This window comes from Oryctolagus cuniculus, chromosome 11 (assembly GCF_051225735.1).
Source record: "Oryctolagus cuniculus isolate XC-2025 breed Fujian yellow rabbit chromosome 11, ASM5122573v1, whole genome shotgun sequence".
Lineage (NCBI taxonomy): Eukaryota > Metazoa > Chordata > Mammalia > Lagomorpha > Leporidae > Oryctolagus > Oryctolagus cuniculus.
In genome coordinates, this window is record NC_142877.1 from 29,329,245 (window position 1) to 29,341,163 (window position 11,919).

An 11,919-nucleotide genomic window follows, 5' to 3' on the forward strand; every position below is an offset into this window, starting at 1 on the left:
GTAGAGAGATGAGGGAGACTCCCAGGGTCCAGGAATTGCAGTGTAAGTTGTCCCAGTCCCCCTCCTCCTAGAAGCCCTCAATTCCAAGTCCTGGCAACCCGCCTGCCACTTCGTGCCTCCAAGAAGGAAGCAGGGTCTGCGAGCCATGGCTGACTCCTGCACCTCTTCTGGTCCCCTTTCCTCTTCCCTACGAACCAAATGATGTGCTCACTCCTTTCTCCTTCCGGAACTGCACACCCAGCCCTGGGTAACCCAGGCTCTCACCAGGGTGAGATTTCATATACGGGTTTTCACTTGGTGTTCTGGAATCATTGGATATGCACACAGAATTGCAAAGACAACACAGCGAGGCCCCGCGTCCTCCTCACCGATCTCCTGCAGTGAGGATGCCTTACCTAACTCCAGCACAGAATCAACACTGGGAAGCTGTCCTGCACACAATATGTGTGGCTAGCTCTAGGTTATTGTATCACTTGTGTAGCTTTGTGCAGCCACCACAGCTGTCAGGACACAGAACTGTTCCAGCACTGCCCTGATCTCTCCCCTGCCACTCGGCAAAGTCACATTCTCCAGCTCTCCCCACCACACCTGCACCCTGGCAAGCACCCAGAGGTTCCCTGTTTCTATGTTTGCCATTTTGAGAAAGTTTATAAAGGAAGTGGACAGTACAGAACTTTGCTATTTGTGCCCACTCAGAATCATGCCCTTGAGGTGCACGCAGGTGGTGGCACGTAGTGACAGTTTCCTACGAATGGCAATCCAGGGTCTGAATGTACCAGCTGCTTCAACCACTAAGGTATTGGTTGTTTCCATTTTCTTGCTATCATAAATAAAGCTGCAGTGAATAACCCTTGGCAGGTTTTTGTGTGGATGTAGCTCTCCATTTCTCTGGGATAAATGCCCAAGAGTGAAATTGCTGGGTGTGTGGTTAAGTGCATGTACAGTTTAAGAAACCACAAAATTATTTTCCAGAATGGTTCTGCCATTTTCCAACCGCACTAGCAAAGTATGCGAGATCCAATTTCTACACAACCTCTCAAGTATTTGGTATTGTCACTATTTTTAAAAGATTTATTTGAAAGGCAGAGCATCAGAGAGAGAGAGACTGAGACATACACAGAGAGATTTGCCATCTGCTGATTCACTCCCCAAACAGCCACCACTGCTGGGGTCATGGACTCCATCTAGGTCTCCCATATGGGTGGCAGAGGCCCAAGTACGTGGCCATCTTCTGCAGCTTCCCCAGGCACACTAGCAGGGAGCTGGATCAGAAGTGGAGCAGCTGGGACTCAAATTGGAGTTCCAATATGAGATGCCAGTGTCACAAGCAGTGGCTTAACCCGCTATGCCATAGTGCTGGCTGAACTATAAAACTTTTATAGTTTTTACATTTAAATCTGGGATTCACTTTTGTATAAGGAGTGAGGTTTAGGTTTAGGTTCATATTTTACCTAGGGAGGTCCAGTTGCCCCAGCACTATCTGTTGAAAAGTCTCCTTTCTCCCTTGGGCTGCTCTGCCCCTGTGTCAGGTATCACTTGGCTGTGCTTCTGTGGGTTTGTTTCTGGGTTTTGTATTCTGTTCCATTGATCCTATGTGTCTATCCCTCCAGCAATAACATACTGCCTTAATTATTGTGACTATATAATGGACCTTAATATTGACGAGAGTGATTCCTTCCATTTTATTCTTTCGTTAGTTCCCTTCCATATAAATTTTAAAATAATCTTGTCTATGTTACAAAAAAGTCTCTCTGGAATTTTGCTAAAGCTGTACATTAATTTTGGGAGAACTGCTTTTCCCCTCCATTATACTGAGTGATATAATCCATGAATGTGTCTCTCCCTAAGGATAGTTTCAGCAACAGACCCAAGGGATGTTCTTTTTAGTATTTTTCTGGCTTTGGTATTGGGGTAATATTGGTGCCATGAATGAACTGGAAAACTTCCTTTTTCTTCTATTTTCTAGAAGAGATGGCACAGAACTGGCATTATGTTTCTTAACCACTGGGTAGAATTCTCCAGTGAAATTGTCAGTCCCAGGGATTTCTTTTTGGGAGTTTTTAAATTATGAATTCAATTTCCCTAATAAATAAAGGACCACTCAAAACTTTCATTTAATTTTGGGTGAATTGTGGTAATGTATGGTTTTTGAGGAATTTTTCCCATTTCACCTAAGTCATTAAATTTATGTGTGTGTTTGGGGGGATGGTTAAGACACCACTCAGGACTCCCACATCCCCTATCAGAGTGCTGGGGTTCCAGTCCTAGCTCTGTTTCTGACATAGCTTTCTGCTAAAGGGCACCCTGGGAAGCAGCAGGTGATGGCTCAAGATATTGGGTCCCGGCCATCCACATGGGAGACCTGGACTGAGCTCCTGGCTCCTGGCTTCAGCCTGTCGCAGCCCTGGCTAGTGCAGGCATCTAGGGGAGTGAAACAACAGAGGGAGGATGGCTCTCTCCCACCCTGTCCTGCTTTCAAATAAAAGAAATAGAAACGTAACACAATTTGTGTGTGGTGCTCACGGTATCCTCTTATGCTTTTAACGCCTGCAGCGATATCGCCTGTTTCTCTGCTGAGAGCAGTAACTTGTGTTGTCTTTTTTTCTTTTGTCTGTATTGACAGAGATCTGTCTTATTTTTTAAGGAAGGAATTAAATTTTTAATTGTTTTGCTTTGTTGTTGTTCTTTTTATAATTTCAGCTCTTATTTTTATTTCCTGCTTTCTGCTGGATGTGATTTATTTTGCTCTTGTTTTTCTAGTATCTTGGGATGGAAGCTTAGATTGTTGATTTTTTTTTTTATCAAAGGGCAGAGTTATGGGTTGGGGTGGTGCAGAGGGGTCTCCCGCATGGGTGCAAGGGCTCAAGCACTTGGGCCATCTTCCACTGCTTTCCCAGGGGCATCAGCAGGGAGCTGGGTTGGAAGTAGAGCGGCCAGGACTCAAGTTGCTGCCCATGTGGGATGCTGGTGTCAGCAGCTTTAGGCCACTGCGCCACACGCTGGCCCCAGCTTCGCTTTTTTTTTTTTTTTTTTTGACAGGCAGAGTGGACAGTGAGAGAGACAGGGAGAAAGGTCTTTCTTTTTGCTGTTGGTTCACCCTCCAATGGCTGCTGCGGCCAGCACACCACACTGATCTGAAGCCAGGAGCCAGGTGCTTCTCCTGGTCTCCCATGGGGTGCAGGGCCCAAGCACTTGGGCCATCCTCCACTGCACTCCCTGGTCACAGCAGAGAGCTGGCCTGGAAGAGGGGCAACTGGGACGGAATCCGGAGCCCCAACTGGGACTATGAACCCGGGGTGCCGTCACCGCAGGCGGAGGATTAGCCTAGTGAGCCGCGGCGCCGGCCATGGCCTCTTTTTTAATGTAAGCATTTAGTGCTATAACAGTCCATCTTAGCATTGCCTCAGGTGTGTTCCATTTTGCTCTGTTGCGTTTTTTTCATTTAGCTCACTCTAGCTTTGTGATTTCTCTTTAGTTCTCTCAAGGGTGAGTGGGAAGAGCATTACTTCCTCTCCAAGTGTGTGGAGAGTTTCCTGTTAACTTTTCGTCACTGGCTCCACCGTATGATTCAATTCTTCCACCTTCCCCGTAGTTTAGTCTGCGGTCTGTCTTGAGAGCTGCTCCTCCCGGGGCGAGAAGAATGCGTATTCTACCGTCGTGGGCGGAGTGTTCCATAAATGCCAGCCAGATCCTGCTGCGTGACGGCATTTTGCAGGACTTCTGTGCCCCTGCTGGCTTTCTGTCTAGTTGTTGCATCAGCTGTTGAGGGGGATGTTAGCATCTCCCAACCACAGCAGTGTGTTTTTGTCTCTCCTTTCGATTCGATCATGTATTTTGCAGCTCTGCTTCGTGCACACACAGTTAGGACTGCTATGTCTTCCTGCTGGGTTGACCGTTTTATTATCAGATAGTGTCTGTGGCCATTTCCCGGCTCTGGGGTCTATTTACCTGCTATGAACACAGCCGTCCCTGCCTTCTTTGGATTTATGTTCACAGTGTGTAATCCATCAATGTTTTTGCCTTCAGTCCACCTATATTGTTATACTTGAAGTGGGCTTTGTGTAGATAGTATACAGTTTTTAAATCTCCTCCATTTCTGTGTTTTAATGGTGCACTTAATTTATATTTAATGTAATTAATGATATGTTAGGGATTACATCTACCATTGCATTTGTTCTCTGTTCCTTTTTTCTTTCTTGCCTTTCTATGCGATACTTAACAGTTTTGCCCATGTGGATATGTTTATGGTGTTTTTAAGTGTATGTCTTTAAATATTCTCCTTAGTGGTTGTTCTAGATATCTATCTCTATATCCACCCCTATAGTTACATCTTTATTTATTCCTGTGTGACCAGAAAACATACTCTATGTGATTTCAAATCCTTCAAAAATTAACAGCCTATGGATATCAACATTTTACTCATTTGAGTGAAGTATACAACCTTACCTTCCTCGCTTCTCACCACCTTCTTCCCTTTTTAATATAATTGTCTCAAGTACCTACTCCACAAACGCTGAGAGCCACGTCACATGGCGTCACATTTTTGCTTTAACTGTCAAACATAAGTTAGAAAACTTAAGAGGAGGCACAGGCATTGTGGTGTCGCCTGGGATGCCTGCCCCCTACCAGAAGGTCTGGTTGGAGCCCTGACTACCTGTGCTTCCGATCCAGCTTCCTGCCAATAAGTGTGGGGGGCAGCAGATGATGGCCCAAGTGCTTGGGTTTCTGCCACCCATGGGGGAGACCTGGACGGAGTTCCATGTTCCTGGCTTTGCCTGGGCCAATCCTGGCTGATGGCAGGCAGATAGAGCTTTCTATCTCTGTCTCTTCCTCTCTCTCCCCGTTGCTGTGCCTTTCCAATAAATAAATTTAAAAAACCTCAAGAGGAGGAGGAAATCTTACTGTATGTGTCCATATTTTTGTGCATTCTGATGTTCCTCCTTCTCTCCTGTTGTTCCGATTCCCTCCTTTCTGTTTAGACAACTTGCTTTAATCTTTTTAAAATGCCGGTGCTGACAACAAATTCCTCATCTGAAGACATCTGGACTCTCCCTGCATCCCTGAAGGATCTTCCCACCTAATATGTGTGTGTGGGTTTTTTTTCTTACGAGTTACACACACACGGTGACAGGGAGGGGTGGGGTGGGGGGCGCAGAGAGGCAGAGAGATCTTTCATCCGCAGGCCAAGGCTAGCTAGGCCAGGGTGAAGCCAGGAGCCTAGACCTTGCCCCAGTCTTCCATGTGGGTGCCATCCTCCGCTGCTTTCCCAGGCACATTAGCAGGGAGCTGGATCGGAAGTGGAACAGCTGGGTCTTGAACCAGCACCCATATGGAATGTAAGTGTCGCACATGGTAGCTTTACCCGCTAGGCCATGACACCAGCCCAAGACCCTAGAACTTACTCAAAACTTTTAGCAGCCCTCTTCTGACATGCTCCAGTCAGAATTAGTAGACAAAAGGGTCCACTGCTCTGGGTGTCACCAAGTCAGCCTCAAGAGGGAGTTGCTCAGAAGAAAGCTCCTATTTACCTGTGACAGTGGGAAGGTGCAGTTCCAAACAGCTGCTGCCTCTACAAGAAGCATCTGCTAGGGCTTTTGTAGCCCGGGTTAGGTGAGTGTCCAAGGGGGCTGGCATTGTGGTACAGTGGGTTAAACCACTGCTTACAAGGCCAGCACTCCATACTGGAGTGCTGGTTGGAGTCCTAGCTGCTCTGCTTCCAACCCAGCTCCCTGCTAATGAGCCTGGGAAAGCACCAGAAGATAACCTAAGTGCTTGGGGTTCTGCCCCCATGTGAGAGACCTGGTGGGAGTTCTGGGCTCTAGCCTTTGGCCTGGCCCAGTCTTGGCCATTGTGGTCATTTGGGGAGTGAGTCAGTAGAGGAAAGATCTTCCTTTCTCTCTCCCTCTGTCACTCTTTCAAATAAATATTTTTTCAAAAAAGATGTATTTATTTTGAAAGTTGGTGGGGGGTGGGGAGAGATCTTCCATCTGCTGGTTCACTCCCTAGATGCCTGTGACAGCTAGCTCTGGGCCAGGCCAAAGCCAGGAGCAGGAGCTTCTTCCAGGCCTCCCACATGGGTGACAGGGGCCTGAACACTTGGGCCATCTTTCGCTGCTTTTACCAGGCAGGGAGCTGTATCGAAAGTGGAGCAGCCAGGATGTGAACCAGCGCCGATATGGACTGCCCGCGTGGCAGGCAGCAGCTTTTACCTGCTACACCACAACGTCAGCCCCGATAAATAGGTCTTAAAAAAAAAAAAAAAAAAAAGCATGTCCAAGATGTAGAAACGGGGAAGGAGGAGGGCCCACCCTGCACACGGCAGGTAAGGAAGACGTCCTCGTGCACCGTGAGCTCGCAGAATGGCGCTGATCTCCTTCCCCGGGCGGAGCAGTCAGAATTAGGACGAGGGAAACAGCTCAAGTGCTGAGGGCCTCACACCAGCTAGTTCGTGGCTGTGGTGGTCTGGCTCCTCCCGCCATTAACAGAGAGAGAAATCAACTTTTGAAAAAGAGGGTGAGATGCTGAGAGCCAGCACCCAGAGGCCCTTCTCCACAGGGTGATGAAAGAAGACCCAAGTTTTCTCTGAGTGCTGCAATTTCAGATCAGACAAGCATCAGGCTGCTGCTACATGGAGGCACCTCGGGTAAATGGCAGGACGTTGCACTTTTCAAACAATAAGGGGCCACACTTAGGGCCAGCACTGTGATACGGTGGGTTAAGCTGCTGCCTGCAACATTGGCATCCCATACGAGTGCTGGTTTGAGTCCCAGCTGCTCCACTCCAATGCAGCTCCCTACCAATGCACCTGGGAAAGCAGCAGAGGATGGCCCAAGTGTTTGGGCCCCTGCACCCATGTGGGAGACCCGGAAGAAGCTCCTGGCTCTGGTCTGGCCCAGCCCCGGCCAATGCAAACATCTGGGGAGTGAACCAGCAGATGGAAGCTCTCTCTGTCTAGTCTCTCTCCGTAGTGCTGCCTCTCAAATAAACAAATCTTTAAAAAAGAAAGGGAGGACACATTCAATACTGGGGAGAAAAAGAAGTCACACACTTACTGCAAAATCGAGGTCTCCCTTAGCCTCAGGCACTTCGGTTCCTTCCCCACCTCTTGGTCTGATGGTCAGAGGCCCTAAAGCACAGCTGTGAGCCAGGGATGCACCTGTGTGGGGCTGCCAGCTGCCTGACGGCTTAATCCGAGCCTCCCCGATCATTTCAGCCAATCAGGGCCAACCGTGGAAGAGACGCTCCAGCAGAGTCTTTGATTTGCTCGGCAAAGAATCCCTAGTGACTCACGGGGTGCCTTGGGGTACGGCAGGTGCTCAGTAGATACTGGCTAAGTCAATGGGGTGCAGACTGAAGCCAGGGGCAGGGGGTGCGCTGACAGCCGGTTATTAGAGCACGGGCCCCCGTTTTTGGTACTGAAGCCCGGTTAGCTAAGTTAAAGAGCTGCCTATGGGGACAAAGGTTTCAGGGAAAGCACTGCACCTTCCCAACCCGAGAAGCTGTCAGGGGGCCAGGCGAGCAGCCTCTGGTTGGCGGAGTGTTTGAAAGCAAGGTTTCAGCTTTCCCTTCCGCAAGAGAGCTGTGTAGGTGTCTGGCTGTGGGCTCACTGCTGCCCCCTGGTGTCAGATGTTGCCTCTGCAGCTCACCGGTTCCCCATCAATTCAGCCTCAGTCAGGGGCAAGGACGCATCCCAAGCCAGGGTGAGCTGCTGCCTGGCCCGCAGGTGGCGAGGAAACAGGCATGAGGGTGCATCACCTCCCTCCATTTCCCCTTGCCTCCTTTCTTCACTGTCATCAGGGAAGGCCGCAGCTGTGTCTCCCTTCAGCCCCCGTGACCATGCCAGCAGACACCCAGCCCCCTGCTCTGCAAGGCCCTCTGGCTCATGAACATCAAGCCACGGGATGAATGACCTCTTTGGACCCCTCCATCCGAGCTCACTGTCTGGCCTCTCTGAGCCTGTGGGGCTGCCATAGGGACCCACACTCATCTGCCTCTCCCACCAGGTCCAGGTGGGCCCTTGTGGAGGGGGACCTCTGGGGCTCCCCCGCTGTGCCTTCCCCTCTCCTCAAGGCCCTGGGCCCCTGGTCAGGGCTTTCTCAGAGCAGCTCTTTGCTGGCATCTCTCAGGACAGCTGGAGCTGTGCCGGCTGCACCCCAGGCAGCGATGGCAGACAGACAGGGCCTGGTGCTCCCGGGGGCCCAGAGCCGAGTCTTGGATGGAGGGGAGCAGGGCGATCCTGGCAGAGAGGTGGCAGGACGATCAGCAACTCCCAGAACTTTCCAGAAGGGCACAGGGAGCAGGGCTCTCGTAGCTGCTCCGTGCTGGGACCTGGTGTCTCTTACAGAGGGCTCTGAGACGGGAGTGCCCAGCCAGGGCGCACCGAGGGGCCAGCCCTCATCTAGTCAGAGGCCCAACCAAACCAGGACCAAGGAGCAAGGCTGGGCCCAAGAACTCTAGCAGGAAAGCAGACTTTCGAGACACAGGAACCCTGAGCCTGGCCTGAGCAGCAACTGGGATGCCCAAGAGCGCTTTTTCGGAAGAGCAAGTTCAAGTGTACCATAGCCAGCCGTGGGGCAGGGAAGTCCAATCTTGCGGGTGCAGGAGAATGGTGGAGGTCCAGTCGGCCACCCCTGGGAGTCCAAAAGCAGTGGGCTTGGTTGGGCTGCTTGTGCATATTTATTTATTTAAAATGTACTTATTTATTTATGTGAAAGGCAGAGAGGCAGACAGACAGACACACACACACACACACACCCCAGCTGGTTCACTCCCCAAATACCTACAACAGCTCAGGCTGGGCCTGTCTGAAGCCCGGAGCCAGGAACTCAGTCCAGGTTTCCTACATAGGAGGCAGAGACCCAAATACCTGAGCCATCATCTGCTGCCTCCCAGGGTGTGCATAAGCAGGAAGCTGGGATTAGGAGCAGAGCTGGGATTTGAACCTAGGCTCTCCAACATGGAACGTGGGCATCCTGACTGCTTTGCCAAACTCCCGCCTTGGCAGGACACAGTTCTCCCTGTGTCAGTCAGTTCTTGCTGCGTAACAAACAGCCCCACAACTTACTGGCTGGAAGCATCTACCATCTGTCACTTCTCCCGGGTCTCTGCTGTTGCTGTGGGATGCCTGGGTTGGCTAGAAGCTGGCTGGTGCAGCCCGGCCACCCAGCAGGCTAGTCCGAGCTTGTCTGCACAGCGTCTGCAAGGGTTCAGGAAAGCAGGCGAAAACACGCAAGACCTCATGAGCTCTTGACTTGGAATGGACGTGCTGTCACTTCACCGCATCTTAGCCAAAGTCTCAACTCCAGGCTTTGCTTGAATGGGTTTGGGGAAAGGCTCTGCTTCTTAACAAGGGGTGCTGCAAACTCACATCGCAGAGAGAGAGGGGCAGTTCATCTGACACCATACCCATCTGCGGAAGACAGAACCCGGGGCCCTCTGCACTCCTCCCTTCCCTGGAGGATGAGCTGTGCGGCCCCTTAGAAACACGCAGGTGCCTTCCAGTTCTCCATCACCAAGTCGATTTGCACATGCTCCCAAAAGTCCACACAACCTCACCCATCACCACTACCAGCACCTAATCCAAGGAGCCCTGCAGGATCCGTCCAACTGGTCTATTTGCCTTTGTCCTCACTGCTTTCCAATCTCTTGGCCACGCAGCAGCCAGCAGGACCCCTTCAAAGCTCAAGACCATAGCGTCTCCCCCTGCCCCAACCCTTCAAAGCCTCTGTCAGCCAGTTCAGGGGTGCAAGCAGCAGAAACAGGTTTAACTATGAGGGCGAGGAGGGGCGAGAAGGAATCAGATGCAAAGGCATGGGTTAGCTTGCCCGGTGACTGGACAGGGAGACCCAGGTGGCAGCTGGGCACCAAAGGTGTCAGCTGGACAGCTGGCACCACCATGAAAACCACACAGCCAGCCATCTGGGGCAGGGTGGGGGCACTGTGGCCACTGCTCTGTCTTCCTTGTGAATTTTATTTTTAAAGATTTATTTATTGGGGCAGGCATTTGGCACAGCAATTCAGACTTTGCTGGGATACCCACACCCCTTGTTGGAGAGCCTGGGTTTGCATCTCAGCTCCTTTTCCTGACTTCCAGCTAATGCACACCCTGCAAGGCCCCAGTGATGGCCCAAATCCTTGGGCCCCTGCCACCCATGTGGGAGACCCAGATGGAGTTCCTGGCTCCCAGCTCCAGCCTGGCCCAGCCCTGATGATTGAAGAGTGAGCCTACAGATGGAAGATTTCACAGAGTTACACAGAGAGAGGAGAGGCGGAGAGGCGGAGAGGCGGAGAGGCGGAGAGAGAGAGAGAGAGAGAGAGAGAGAGAGAGATCTTCCATCTGCTGATTCACTCCCCAATTGACCACAATGGCCGGAGCTGCACCGATCCGAAGCCAGGAGCCAGGAGTTTCTTCTGAGTCTCCCATGAGGGTGCAGGGGCCCAAGGATTTGGGCCATCTTCTACTGCTTTCCCAGGCCATAGCAGAGAGCTGGATTGGAGCAGCCGGGTCTCAAACCAGCATCCATATGGGATGCCAGCACTGCAGGCCAGGGTGTTAACCCGTTGAGCCACAGCACCAGCCCCTCTCCCTGTGAATTTTTCACAGTCCTTCCTTCCTTGCGTCACAAGGACCAGGGTAGAAGCACCTTATCAGCGAGGCCTTAGTTTTGGAAACAGAAATCGAAATAACAAAAACCCCTAAACTCCTCACAGTTTCTGCTCAGTCTCCGTGGAGGATCCCCAGGGGTTCATGGCGAGGGGAGAGGTACTGGGCATTCAGCCCCTCTCACCTTCACCTGCTTAGCAGGCTCCCAAGGTCACGAGGGACTGAGCCCCTGTACCCACGTGGGAGACCTAGGGGAAGCTCCAGGCTCCTGGCCTTGGCCAGCCCCAGCCCCAGCCATGAGGCCATCTGGGAAGCTAACCAGTGGATGGAAGATATCTTTTTCACTCTGCCTTTCAAATTAATTAATAAATCTTTAAAAAAAAAAACGTTGTTAAACGCCACGACCTCCAGTATGGAGGATGGGGCTTTTCGCTTTGCAAAGCCACAGGGAGGAGAAAGTTAGCCTGGGCCTCTGGTGATAAAGGTCAAAGGTGAAGGGTGTGACGGCATCCCTCGGGCCTGTCCAGGGTCTGGGGAGAAACAGGCGGGGGCACGGGTGGTGCGGGAGCTTCCCCGGCCTGGAAGGGCGTCGGCCGGGGCCAGCCTCTGGGAAGCCCCCTTCCCTGCAGTGACCGGGAAAGACCCGAGCGAGCAGGACCAAATCGGGCTCTGCGGGGCCTCGCCCAGGCCCGCGGGACCGGGTAGCGGCGTTTCGGCTTCGCCCCCCGCCTTCGTCCTCTTCCGGAGAATCACCCTTAGCCTCACGCGAGCCTCCCAGCCTGCGGGGCAGGTGTGCGCGCGCCCACGCCGCGGCGGCTGGCTGACGGCTAAGCTCCGCCCCCTTGCCCTCAGGCGAGTCTTACCTGGAGCCCCGCGGCGCCACACCTCTGCGCGGCGGTGGGTGACGGGGACCTTTCCCATCGTGGACGCGGGGCCAAGGCGGGCAGCTGGCACGCACGGAGTCAGCCTCCTGTCCGGCGTCGCGCTCCGCGTCCCGGAGCGACGGAAACGGCCGCGGCGGGCCCGTGGGCGCGCTTCTGCCCCCTCGCGGACCTGCAGAGAACTGCGGGGAGCCCCAAAAAGCGCCCGCAGCCTGGGAGTCTCCCTGCAGGCGCCCCGAGGGGCCTGGCTGCTGAGCGGTTAGAGCGGCCGGCCGGCCAGCCTGCAGGGAGCGGGGGGGGGGGGGGGGGGATGCGGGGTGGTCTGCTCGGGAGATCGGGTGTCCCTGACGGCCGCCAGGGCCGCGGGAGTGCAGGGCTGGGTTGCTTCTGGGAGTCATTTCTGAGGCTGCAGCCGGGTGCCGTCTCTTGGTCAGC

At 52.7% G+C, this 11,919-nt stretch overlaps 1 long non-coding RNA gene across 3 annotated transcripts in view; it reads right to left on the reverse strand.

Moving 5' to 3' along the window:
- Window positions 1-11,613, reverse strand: part of LOC103348222 (uncharacterized) — a 29,709-nt gene extending 18,096 nt beyond the window's left edge. The window contains exon 1 of one of the 3 annotated variants that reach the window (XR_007919374.2): window positions 11,467-11,613. This is a non-coding gene — a long non-coding RNA (uncharacterized LOC103348222). The remainder of the gene's footprint in view (window positions 1-11,466) is intronic. The other 2 variants (XR_016216673.1, XR_011379745.1) reach the window with 2 other exon arrangements.
- Between the last annotated feature and the right edge of the window lie 306 nt (window positions 11,614-11,919).